This window comes from Bombina bombina, chromosome 11, assembly GCF_027579735.1.
Source record: "Bombina bombina isolate aBomBom1 chromosome 11, aBomBom1.pri, whole genome shotgun sequence".
In the NCBI taxonomy this organism is placed as follows: domain Eukaryota; kingdom Metazoa; phylum Chordata; class Amphibia; order Anura; family Bombinatoridae; genus Bombina; species Bombina bombina.
This window is the reverse complement of record NC_069509.1, coordinates 177,371,300-177,384,814: the sequence shown is the minus strand read 5'-3', so window position 1 is coordinate 177,384,814 and position 13,515 is coordinate 177,371,300. Positions and strand designations below refer to the sequence as shown.

Sequence of the window (13,515 nt, the reverse complement as noted above, 5' to 3'; positions counted from 1 at the left end):
TAACTAAGTAAACAAGGTCCATCACCTAACACAAAGCAGAATAAGTTAAATATCACCAATACACCCAAATGACAGATCAGTGGCAGGTATTTTTCAGTCTCACATTATTACTGCTCAGATCCACCCCATTACCCAACTTCTCTTAACCTCCACTCTATTGTGTGCCATTCAGTTCTGTGGTGTTCCCTCCCTCGTTTCCAAGTATCCAGTAATACCATATCTTTTGGGGTCTGATGTATTTTGTATGTGTGCCGCTGTTTCACACATAGAGTATGTCTTTCGAATTTTAGCTAAGATTTCCGGCCATGTGGGAGTACGCGTTTTCCAGTATCTCGCTATACTAGTCCTAGTTATAGTACATACTATTCTAATAAATGCATTGGTGTGTCTGTTGAATCTGGTTATTTTGTCATGAAGTAATGCATGTGAGGCTTCAAGGGTTATTTATTCATCCAGTAGATCACTTAAAAGTTCAGAAAGTTTAACCCATATGTCTCTAACCCTGGGGCACTCCCACCACATGTGTAGGTATGATCCCACTGCTTTACACCCCCTGTAGCATAAGTTAGAGCCTGATTTGTCTGAGTGAGCTGTCTGGATAGGCGTTAAGTACCACCTGAAGGAGGTCTTTATAATATTTTCTTGAAGATCTGCACTCAGCAAGTTTTTACTAGACTCAAAGAGCCCACTCTCCCACGTGTCCTGATCCCACTCTATTCCCACCTCTGATTCCCATCTGAGCATTAGGGTGGGTTTGGTCCTATTCTTGGTCTTTTGCAGCTCTAAGTATAACTGTGAGATTGCATGTTTAGGTCTGTGGGATGTACTGCATAGCCTTTCTAGACATGTAGTGATTTGTGGAGTATAGTCAGATAGGTACGCTCGAGTAGCCGAGGTAACCTGTAGGTACAGGAACCACCGTAAAGAGATCGGGTCTAGTTGTTGGCTTAGTAGTGAGAATGATATGGGAACCCATTTTTTAATAATATCTGCAACTTTATAGAGTCCTTTATTCTCCCACTTGTTGATGAGGGGTCTATATTCCTTAGCTATTAAATATCTCAAGGGTTTTTGTAGGGAGTTTATGGGGAAAATATTAGAGGCCCCAACCGTTGAATACCATTCACGAGCTTACAACCTTTTAATTGAGGGGCATTGTTTTGAACCCTCCCCCACAGCTCCCCAGTTCCAAATAATATCTTCAGGGGCATCGAATCCCCCCAGCTCAGCCTCCATGATTGGCCAGAGGATATTTTTATCTCTCCTGCTGCACAGGGACGTCTGAGCTAGCCTAGAAGCTTTATAATAGTCAAAGAGGTTAGGTACCCCCACCCCTCCCAACTGTCTGTGGCGTGTTAAGGTTTGAGCCGAGCTTCTCGCCTTCTTCTTGTCTCTTAGAAAGCTATGTAAAGCCCCTTGTAAAGAGTCTATATCTTGCCTGTTTACCCCAATCGGTAGGACCCTAAATAAATACAAAATGCGTAGAACGTTCATTTTAATGGAGGTCAATCTACCGTACCATGAGAAGTTATATGTTTGCCATTTGGTTAGATCTGAACGAATCTGTTTGAACAGCTGGACATAGTTGTGCTTGTAGAGATCACTGGAGTGGGGGGTTAGGTTAATTCCCAAATATTTTATGCTTTTTTTAACCCATCTAAATTCAAAGTTATCTTCTAGAAGTTTGATCGTGTGGGGCGGTAAGCTTATAGGGAGGGCTTCACTGAAATCCTATTTAAAGGACAGTGTAGTCAAAATTAAACTTTCATGATTTAGATAAAACATGCAATTTTAAACTATCCAATCTACTTGTATTGTCAAATTTGCTTTGTTCTCTTGGTATTCTTTGTTGAAGGAAAAACCTAGATATGCTAATATGTTAATCTCTAAGCCCTTGAACGTCGCCTCTTATCTCCGTGCATTTGGAAAGTTTTTCACAGCTAGACAGCACTAGTTTATGTGTGCCATATAAAGAACATAACATCACGCACGTGGAGTTGCATAGGAGTCAGCACTGATTGGCTAAAATGTAAGTCTGTCAAAAAAACTGAGATAAGGGGCAGTCTGCAGATGCTTAGACACAAGGTAATCACAGAGGTAAAACGTGTATTAAAGGGACAGTAAAGTCAAAATTAAACTTTCATGATTCAGATAGGGAATGCAATTTTAAACAACTTTTCAATTCACTTTTATCATCAAATTTGCTTTGTTCTCTTGGTATTTATTTGCTGAAAGCTAAACCTAGGTAGGCTCATATGCTAATTTCTAAAACATTGAAGGCCGCCCCTTATTTCAATGCATTTGGCAGTTTTTCACAGCTAGAGGGTGTAAGTTCATGTGTGCCATTCAAATAATATTGTGACCGCGCCCGTTTATTTATAAGTGAGAGAGCACTGATTGGCTAAATGCAAGTCTGTCAAAAGAACTGAAATAAGGGGGCAGTCTGCAGAGGCTTAGATACAAGGTAATTACAGAGGTAAAATGTATATTAATATAACAGTGTTGGTTATGCAAAAATGGGGAATTGGTAATAAAGGGATTATCTATGTTTTAAAACAATAAAAATTCTGGTGTAGACTGTCCCTTTAATTCTCTTGTACTGTATGCCCTCTCTGAATCATGGATATGAAAAAAAGAGGGCGCTTCATGTGCATGTCAATATGTCAGTAAAAATCAGGCAGTATAAAATCATAGGATACTCACACAGTGTGGCAGCACATTAATGTGCTGATAGAGGCGGTCTGGAGATTCTCAGTGCTCCTGCTCACTGAGCCACCAGCTCTCTCCAGCAGAAATAGGTGTATACGGTAGCAATGAAAACAGCACTTTGGTTCCAATTGAAGTTAAAAACAATTATTTAATAAAACCATAAAAAATGCACACAGGTAAAATGTATATTAATATAACAGTGTTGGTTATGCAAAACTGGGGAATGGGTACTAAAGGAATTATCTATCTTTTTAATGAATAACAATTCTGAAGTAGACTATCCCTTTAAGAAGATGAAAATAAAGTCACAAAATGTGAATATGAATTGAAATAGAAAGATTATTAAACCAAATGGCTAAATTTCTATCGGCTAGATTTAGAGTTTTGTCGGTAACGACCCGCGTAGCTAACGCTGGCTTTTTTCCGGCCGCACCTTTTAAATAACTCTGGTATTGAGAGTCCACAGAATGGCTGCGTTAGGCTCCAAAAAAGGAGCGTAGAGCATATTTAACGCCACTGCAACTCTCGATACCAGAGTTGCTTACGGAAGCGGCCAGCTTCAAAAACGTGCTCGTGCACGATTCCCCCATAGAAAACAATGGGGCTGTTTGAGCTGAAAAAAAACCTAACACCTGCAAAAAAGCCGCGTTCAGCTCCTAACGCAGCCCCATTGTTTGCTATGGGGAAACACTTCCTACGTCTGCACCTAACACTCTAACATGTACCCCGAGTCTAAACACCCCTAACCTTACACTTATTAACCCCGAATCTGCCGCCCCCGCTATCGCTGACCCCTGCATATTATTATTAACCCCTAATCTGCCGCTCCGTAAACCGCCGCTACTTACATTATCCCTATGTACCCCTAATCTGCTGCCCTAACATCGCCGACCCCTATATTATATTTATTAACCCCAAATCTGCCCCCTACAACGTCGCCTCCACCTGCCTACACTTATTAACCCCTAATCTGCCGAGCGGACCGCACCGCTATTATAATAAAGTTATTAACCCCTAATCCGCCTCACTAACCCTATAATAAATAGTATAAATACAATACAAATAAATACAATGAAATAAACTAACTAAAGTACAAAAAATAAAAAAGAACTAAGTTACAAAAAATAAAAAAATATTTACAAACATTAGAAAAATATTACAACAATTTTAAACTAATTACACCTACTCTAAGCCCCCTAATAAAATAAAAAAGACCCCCAAAATAAAAAAATGACCTACCCTATTCTAAATTACTAAAGTTCAAAGCTCTTTTACCTTACCAGCCCTGAACAGGGCCCTTTGCGGGGTATGCCCCAAAGAATTCAGCTCTTTTGCCTGTAAAAAAAACACATACAATACCCCCCCCAACATTACAACCCACCACCCACATACCCCTAATCTAACCCAAACCCCCCTTAAATAAACCTAACACTAAGCCCCTGAAGATCTTCCTACCTTATCTTCACCATACCAGGTTCACCGATCGATCCAGAAGAGCTCCTCCTATGTCCTGATCCAAGCCCAAGCGGGGGGCTGAAGATGTCCATGATCCGGCTGAAGTCATCATCCAAGCGGGAGCTGAAGAGGTCCATGATCCGGCTGAAGTCATCATCCAAGTGGGAGCTGAAGAAGTCCATGATCCGGCTGAAGTCTTCTATCAACGGCATCTTCAATCTTCTTTCTTCCGGATCCATCTTGCAGACCTCCGACGCGGAACATCCTGCTGGCCCGACGGACTACCAACGAATGAAGGCTCCTTTAAGGGACGTCATCCAAGATGGCGTCCCTCGAATTCCGATTGGCTGATAGGATTCTATCAGCCAATCGGAATTAAGGTAGGAAAATTCTGATTGGCTGATGGAATCAGCCAATCAGAATCAAGTTCAATCCGATTGGCTGATCCGATCAGCCAATCAGATTGAGCTCGCATTCTATTGGCTGTTCCGATCAGCCAATAGAATGCGAGCTCAATCTGATTGGCTGATCGGATCGGCCAATCGGATTGAACTTGATTCTGATTGGCTGATTCCATCAGCCAATCAGAATTTTCCTACCTTAATTCCGATTGGCTGATAGAATCCTATCAGCCAATCGGAATTCGAGGGACGCCATCTTGGATGACGTCCCTTAAAGGAGCCTTCATTCGTCGGTAGTCCGTCGGGCCAGCAGGATGTTCCGCGTCGGAGGTCTGCAAGATGGATCCGGAAGAAAGAAGATTGAAGATGCCGTTGATAGAAGACTTCAGCCGGATCATGGACCTCTTCAGCTCCCGCTTGGATGATGACTTCAGCCGGATCATGGACCTCTTCAGCTCCCGCTTGGATGATGACTTCAGCCGGATCATGGACATCTTCAGCCCCCCGCTAGGGCTTGGATCAGGACATAGGAGGAGCTCTTCTGGATCGATCGGTGAACCTGGTATGGTGAAGATAAGGTAGGAAGATCTTCAGGGGCTTAGTGTTAGGTTTATTTAAGGGGAGTTTGGGTTAGATTAGGGGTATGTGGGTGGTGGGTTGTAATGTTGTGGGGGGGTATTGTATGTGTTTTTTTTACAGGCAAAAGAGCTGAATTCTTTGGGGCATGCCCCGCAAAGGGCCCTGTTCAGGGCTGGTAAGGTAAAAGAGCTTTGAACTTTAGTAATTTAGAATAGGGTAGGGCATTTTTTTATTTTGGGGGTCTTTGTTATTTTATTAGGGGGCTTAGAGTAGGTGTAATTAGTTTAATATTGTTGTAATATTTTTCTGATGTTTGTAAATATTTTTTTATTTTTTGTAACTTAGTTCTTTTTTATTTTTTGTACTTTAGTTAGTTTATTTCATTGTATTTATTTGTAGATATTGTATTTAATTAATTTATTGATAGTGTAGTGTTAGGTTTAATTGTAGGTAATTGTAGGTATTTTATTTAATTCATTTATTGATAGTGTAGTGTTAGGTTTAATTGTAACTTAGGTTAGGATTTATTTTAGAGGTAATTTTGTAATTATTTTAGCTATTGTACCTGGTTAAAATAAATACAAAGTTTCCTGTAAAATAAATATAAATCCTAAAATAGCTATAATATAAATATATTTTATATTGTAGCTATATTAGGATTTATTTTACAGGTAAGTATTTAGCTTTAAAGGATTACTTTCTGTTATAATTTTTAAGCTAAACAACTAACATATTAAAGTTAATAAACATTAATTAAAACCTACTGACCTATATTTTCTCCAAAACGAAGTTTCATAACGTTCTAAAAGTTATATCTTTTATTCGCCGATGATGTCACGTTATCCTGCCCACTATTTTCAGCACTGTGTGTTCAAAATACTTAAACCAATAACTTTGTGTTTAAAGCGCCATTTTGAAACCTAGGTATTGTAAATGGATTGGTACAGAGCAAAGGATACCCACGGAGTGGGTTTGGAAAACAATTAAATTTGCAGACAAGATTTCTGATATACGGTAGAGATATGTTAATGAAATGCTATTGATAAAAAGCGTATTTGGGGTAGTTAGTTAGTAACAGGCATAGAAAATATTTACTTACAGTGGCCCTTTAAATAGGAATAATTTATTTAATAAGAGTTAATTTATTTCGTTAGATTTAAATTATATTTAACTTAGGGGGGTGTTAGTGTTAGGGTTAGACTTAGCTTTAGGGGTTAATACATTTATTAGAATAGCGGTGAGCTCCAGTCGGCAGATTAGGGGTTAATGTTTGAAGTTAGGTGTCGGCGATGTTAGGGAGGGCAGATTAGGGGTTAATACTATTTATTATAGGGTTAGTGAGGCGGATTAGGGGTTAATAACTTTATTATAATAGCGGTGCGGTCGGCTAGGCAGGTGGAGGCGACGTTGTGGGGGGCAGATTTGGGGTGTATAAATATAATATAGGGGTCGGCGGTGTTAGGGGCAGCAGATTAGGGGTACATAAGGATAACGTAAGTAGCAGCGCTTTGCGGTCGGCAGATTAGGGGTTAATAATTGTAGGTAGGTGGCGGCGTTGTGGGGGGCAGTTTAGGGGTTAATAAATATAATATAGGGGTCGGCGGTGTTAGGGGCAGCAGATTAGGGGTACATAAGTATAACGTAGGTGGCGGTCGGCAGATTAGGGGTTAAAAAAATTTAATCGAGTGGCGGCGATGTGGGGGGACCTCGGTTTAGGGGTACATAGGTAGTTTATGGGTGTTAGTGTACTTTAGAGCACAGTAGTTAAGAGCTTTATAAACCGGCGTTAGCCCAGAAAGCTCTTAACTACTGACTTTTTTCTGCGGCTGGAGTTTTGTCGTTAGATTTCTAACGCTCACTTCAGACACGACTCTAAATACCGGAGTTAGGAAGATCCCATTGAAAAGATAGGATACGCAATTGACGTAAGGGGATCTGCGGTATGGAAAAGTTGCGGCTGAAAAGTGAGCGTTAGACCCTTTCCTGACTGACTCCAAATACCGGAGGTAGCCTAAAACCAGCGTTAGGAGCCTCTAATGCTGGTTTTCACGGCTACCGCCAAACTCCAAATCTAGGCCTGAGTGTTTCGGTTTTCTTTTCTGCACGATCCTACTGGTTAGTTGTAAGAACTCTCATGTTTGTGTCTATTAACTACATATGTAAATATATACCCCTCCTGCTACTTTAGTGATGAGTAAAGGTTTAATGAATCTAGACCATATATTAATATATACAGACAAAATGGTATCCAAGGCCATTTCATGTGTGCAACATAATAGAATTATATCCAAAGAATAATCAGTTTCTCAAGTGCCTTTGGCTGTTTAATTCAATATCTACATTTTTTTGTTTATATTTAGTCTGTAACTTGTGGCCAGATGTAATCTCCGAAGTCAGTGTTGTGTGTGAATCACATGGGTGAATATTCCAATATCTGATCCAATCTTTTTCCAATACGAAAATGCTATTATTGTTTATCGCTCTGATGCTGAAAAAGACGTATCAGAAGCCGAGAAATGGCCAATAAAAAAAATCTGCAACATTGGAATTGACCTCTATGTATCAAGCTGTCAACTATGTTGCATTTGCTGGCATCAATACGCACGACTAACATCGCGACCGCAAATCTCAATACGCTCTCCATATTTATAAAAAAAGCCGTTAAAAACACGCACACCATGTACGGGGCGATAAGCATCGGACTGTTAACAGTCATCGATGACGCTCCTATTCATGTTTTTCCCAACTTTATTTATAACATGTCACTAAACGCTGCCACTATACTAAAATGTTTAACCCCTATCCCGCCGCTCCCGAACTCGCCGCAACCTAAATAAAGTTATTAACCCCTAACCCGCCGCTCTCCGACATCGCCGCAACCTAAATAAACGTATTAACCTCTAAACCTCTGGCCTCCCACATCACCACCACTAACTAAACCTATTAACCCCTAAACTGTCAGCCCCCTCACATCACAAAAACCTAAATTAAGCTATTAACTCCTAAACCTAACAACCCCTTAACTTTATATTAAGATAGGGATGTTCTAATTTTAATTTAAAGTAAAAAAAAAACAACAAAAAAACAAAACTTACCTGTTGAATTAAAATTAACTAATTTTAAACTGATAATTAACCTACCATAACTAGTATACTACAATTACATTAAACTACCAATTAAATAAACTAAATTACATATTAAAAAACCTAACCCTACTAAACGTACTAGTTAAAATAAATACAAACTTGCCTGTAAAATAAAAATAAATCCTAAATTAGCTACAATGTAACTATTAGTTATATTGTAGCTATCTTAGGGTTTATTTTACAGGTAAGTATTTAGTTTTAAATAGGAATAATTTAGTTAATGATAGGAATATTTATTTAGATTTATTTCAATTATATTTAAGTTAGGGGGTGTTAGGTTTAGACTTAGGTTTAGGGGTTAATAACTTTAATATAGTGGCGGCGACGTTGGGGGTGGCAGATTAGGGGTTAATAAATGTAGGTAGGTGGCGGCAATGTTAGGGCCGGCAGATTAGGGGTTAATAATATTTAACTAATGTTTGCAAGGCAGGAGTGCAGCGGTTTAGGGGTTAATATGTTTATTATAGTGGCGGCGACATTGGGGGCGGCAGATTAGGGGTTAATAAGTGTAGGTAGGTGGCAGCGACGTTGGGGGCGGCAGATTAGGGGTTAATAAATATAATGTAGGTGGTGGCGGTGTCCGGAGCGGCAGATTAGGGGTTACATTTTTTTATTTTAGTATTTTCAATGCGGGAGGATCTCGGTTTAGGTATTAATAGGTAGTTTATGGGTGTTAGTGTACTTTTTAGCACTTTAGTTATGAGTTTTATTCTGCGGCGTTAGGACTCTTGACAGGGTAGGGTGTACCACTCACTTTTTGGCCTCCAAGGACAGACTCATAATATCAGTACTATGGAAGTCCCATAGAAAAAAGACTTTACGAAGTTTACATAAGTCGTTTTGCGGTAAGGCCAAAGAAGTGTGTGGTGACCCTAAACCTTCAAGACTCGTAATAGCAACGGGCGTAAAAAAGCAGCGTTAGGGTAAAAAAAAGCAGCGTTAAGAGGTCCTAACGCACAACTCGTAAACTAGCCGTAAGTTCCAAAAAAAACAAAACACTAAATTACGGGGGAACCAAATTAACAAAAAAAAATCTTTACACCTAATCTTATAGCCCTCTCAAAATAAAAAAACCCTAGCCTACAATAAACTACCAATGGCCCTTAAAAGGGCCTTTTGTGGGACATTGCCCCAAAGATATCAGCTCTTTTACCTGTAAACCCCCCAACAGTAAATCCCACCACCTAACCAACCCCCCCAAATAAAAACCCTAACTCTAAAAAAAACCTAAGCTACTCATTGCCCTGAAAAGGGCATTTGTATGGGCATTGCCCTTAAAAGGGCATTCAGCTCTTTTACTGCTCAGACCCTAATCTAAAAATAAAACCCACCCAAGAAACCCTTAAAAAAGCCTAACATTAACCCCCTGACGATCCACTTACAGTTCTTGAAGTCCCACTTGAAGGATACATCCAGCCGGGGAAGTCATCATCCAGGCGGCATCTTCTATCTTCATCCAGCCGGCGAAGTCCTCATCCAGACGGCATCTTCTATCTTCATCCATCCGGCGGGGAGCGGGTCCATCCTGAAGACATCCTGCATCCTCTACCTATGGTCGCCGCCGTACACTGGAACTTGAATGCAAGTGACGCAATCCAAGATGGCGTCCCTTGCATTCCTATTGGCTGAAAACTTTGACTCAGCCAATAGGAATTAGGGCTGCTAAAATCCTATTGGCTGTTCAAATCAGCCAATAGGATTTAAGCAGCTCTCATTCTATTGGCTAATTCGAACAGCCAATAGGATTTTAGAAGCCATAATTCATATTGGCTGAATCAAACTTTTCAGCCAATAGGAATGCAAGGTACGCCATCTTGGATTGCGTCACTTGCATTCAAGTTCCAGTGTACGGCGGCGACCGTATGAGAGGATGCTCCGGATGTCTTCAGGATGGACCCGCTCCGCGCCGGATGGATGAAGATAGAAGATGCCGCCTGGATGAAGAATTCTTGCCGCCTGGATGAAGATAGAAGATGTCGCCTGGATGAGGACTTCCCCGGCTGGATGGATCCTTCAAGCGGGACTTCAAGAACTGTAAGTGGATCATCAGGGGGTTAGTGTTAGACTTTTTTAAGGGTTTCTTGGGTGGGTTTTATTTTTAGATTAGGGTCTGGGCAGTAAAAGAGCTGAATGCCCTTTTAAGGGCAGTGTCCATACAAATGCAATGGGTAGCTTATTTTTTTTAGATTTAGGGTTTTTATTTAGGGGGGTTGGTTGGGTGGTGGGTTTTACTGTTGGGGGGTGTTTGTATTTTTTTTTTTTTTACAGATAAAAGAGCTGATATATTTAGGGCAATGCCCCACAAAAGGCCCTTTTTAAGGGCCATTGGTAGTTTATTGTAGGCTAGGGGATTTTTTTCTATTGGGGGGGGGGGGGGGCTTTTTATTTTGATAGGGCTATTAGATTAGGTGTAAACATTTTTAGTTTTGATAATTTGGTTGTTTTTCCCCCCGTAATTTAGTGGGGGGGGGGGGGATTTGTAATGTAGTACTTTTAATAATGTTTAATAGTATATTTAAATAATTTTAGAAGGGTTAGGTTTTTTAATATGTAATAAGTAGTTTAATGTAATTTTAGTATAATAGTTAGGGTAGGTTAATTAATAGTTTAAAATTAGTTTATTTTAATTCTACAGGCAAGTTTTAATTTATATTAAGATAGCTATCTTGTAATTTTAATTTAAAGTTAAGGGGTTAGGGGTTAATAGCTTAATTTAGTTTTTGATATACAATATATAAGGTGGCGCACAGTACTTGCTGATTCCCATTGAGCACAGTATATACGTTCTTATTTATTATTACTAATATTTGTTTGTAATATAATATTTATATTACAGGTGGTAATAAAGTTACAAATACGTGTGTATATTGATTTTCCCTTATTTTCCCCTTGTTTCAATGTTTAAATTATACGTGAAAGTAATGTTATAAATACGTATGTATATTGATTTTCCCTTATTTTCTCCTTATTCCATGTGTTCACTTTGTCATATCACTTCATATAGGGTAATTGTATTACCTGCTTCGATACTTTTACTTTAACCTCTTAAAGATACACTCTTATATTGATACACCACTAGGTTATTGTAATCCGCATAAAGGATATTTTATTTATACTAGACAATCTTATGACAATCTCTAAAAAACATATACTCTCTTCTAAAAAATACTTAAAAGACACCGGTGTCTGTATATGTCATGTCTTCTTTGAGACTTTGGGCTCAATTTACCAAAGCTCTACGGCTGCAAGTTCTCACAATAACTTGCGCGCCGTAATTTATCAAGCAGCGGTCACCAGACCGCCGCTTCCTTAACCTCTTCGCCACCTCTAAGTTGGGGAAATTCAATCTCCGCGGTCGAGTCCGACCGAGGAGATTGACAGCTCCTGCCCGCGCGGGATTGGCTGTGCGCGGGCAGGGGGCGCGTATACAAGCCCCTGTACGCCTCAGCTTTGATAAATCTAGCCCTTTATTCTTAAAACCTTCTCAAATGGTAACTTTACTTGCACATGTTATCCAAAAAATATTTTTGCATTGAGATACAGTGTAACACAATCTTTTATAATACAATATTTGACAGTGTCCTATTAGAAATATTTAACCACTTTGGCTTGTTCTATTAAGCAATGTCTCGTTAGGAATGATTATGCAATTTGTTTAGATATTATATACCATCTCCTTCAATATAATTAGATTGCCTTAGGACAAAGAATAAAATGTCAAAAAATATTACAATACAATATCCTTTTTAAGGTATCTCTATTGTATAGCTTCCCAGGTTTTCATGCTAAGAAACGGTATTTGCTTATCTTACAATATTTCTTATTGGCAGTGGGTGGTAGTTCATTTAAAACCATATGTCAATATTGGCTGTTTAAAACGCTGTGTGTTTATTTACATACGCTTTTTTCTTTTCTTTTTTCTCCTTCCTGTAAATAGTGCACTGTTTCGATAAGATGCTTTCCCCCAGGTGGATAGTTCCGATGGAGCCCTGTGTCATCCTGTCTCCGTTTTACCGGACAATGGGATTAGAGATTCAAACCCTCCTATGGGTAATACTGGTCAGCATCCACCTGCTCTCCTTGTGAAAAGAAACTCACTGACTTCTTGTCAACAGCCGCAATACTTCTCCTAGTTTCTGTGGCTGGCAAGGTAACCGGAGCTCGTTGGAATCGTTCCGTTCTTCCGGATTTACCCGTTTTTTTGCTGTTTAGTTTCTGGGTGATGGCAGCGTGTAGCTGAGGGTTTGCTTTCAGGTTTCTACGCATTTCGACTGTCAGCCTTTTTCAAGGTACCTGAAGTGGTTGATTCTGTGCCTTTTAAAGCCTAATTTCTACTGCTTCTTCACGATATATTATTCATAGTTATTTTGGTCCTAAAATTTACCTTGAAAAATATTTAAATGATTATTCTGTGTTCTACTTGTATAATTATAGAGGGGGTGTTTCACCTATCTAAAGTAATGTTACATTCAACAACTTTTGGGGTACTCAATAATAAGTTGAAACATGTTTTTTGGGGATTCAACAAGTCCTTTAGCTATAGAATTTAATAAGTTAGAGACGACCCTGTATATATGTAATTTAGTATCAAGAATTTGGATTATAATTTGGAAAACAGGGGGGGAAAGTGCTTCAAATAAACCGTAGAAATGGCTGACTGGGATTAACTCCATAGTTATATAAAAGTGCTACAGAATGTTGCAGTGCTATATAAATATATTATAAAAATAATAAAAAGTAATTGTGCTATAATAAAATGCTCTAACACATCGTTTTGTTTTTGAACTTTTATATTTCTTTGTAATACCCACAACATTTGTCTAGAGTTTTATATTAAATGTGTTTGTTTTCAACTCCATAAACACATTGTACATTCCTCTTCACTACTGAATAAAGTGAACACTACACAGTATCCCAGATGGTACCATGTGCAACAGTCATCAGAATCATCTACAGAAGAAATTATCCCACATCCTAAAGCTGAGAGCAATTAAACATCAATACAAGGTTTTACCACAATCAATTATGGTGACCACAGTGAAAAAAAATAAAGTTCAGGAGAAGCCAAACACGTTCTAGTACACCAGAGACAAAATGTATTGTACCTACTAGGCATATACTGGGGGCTACATGGCACAAACTGATTAATTACTTTATAGTGACAAAAATCAAGTAAAATATAAAGAGACTTGGCAATACCAATTAACAAAGGACAAAGAAGGCAC

The 13,515-nt window shown here is 39.1% G+C and overlaps 1 long non-coding RNA gene across 1 annotated transcript in view; it reads left to right on the top strand.

Annotated features, from left to right (window-relative positions):
• Positions 1–13,059, top strand: part of LOC128642424 (uncharacterized) — a 194,143-nt gene extending 181,084 nt beyond the window's left edge. The window contains exon 3 of the long non-coding RNA XR_008399655.1: positions 12,228–13,059. This is a non-coding gene — a long non-coding RNA (uncharacterized LOC128642424). The remainder of the gene's footprint in view (positions 1–12,227) is intronic.
• Positions 13,060–13,515: the final 456 nt, after the last annotated feature.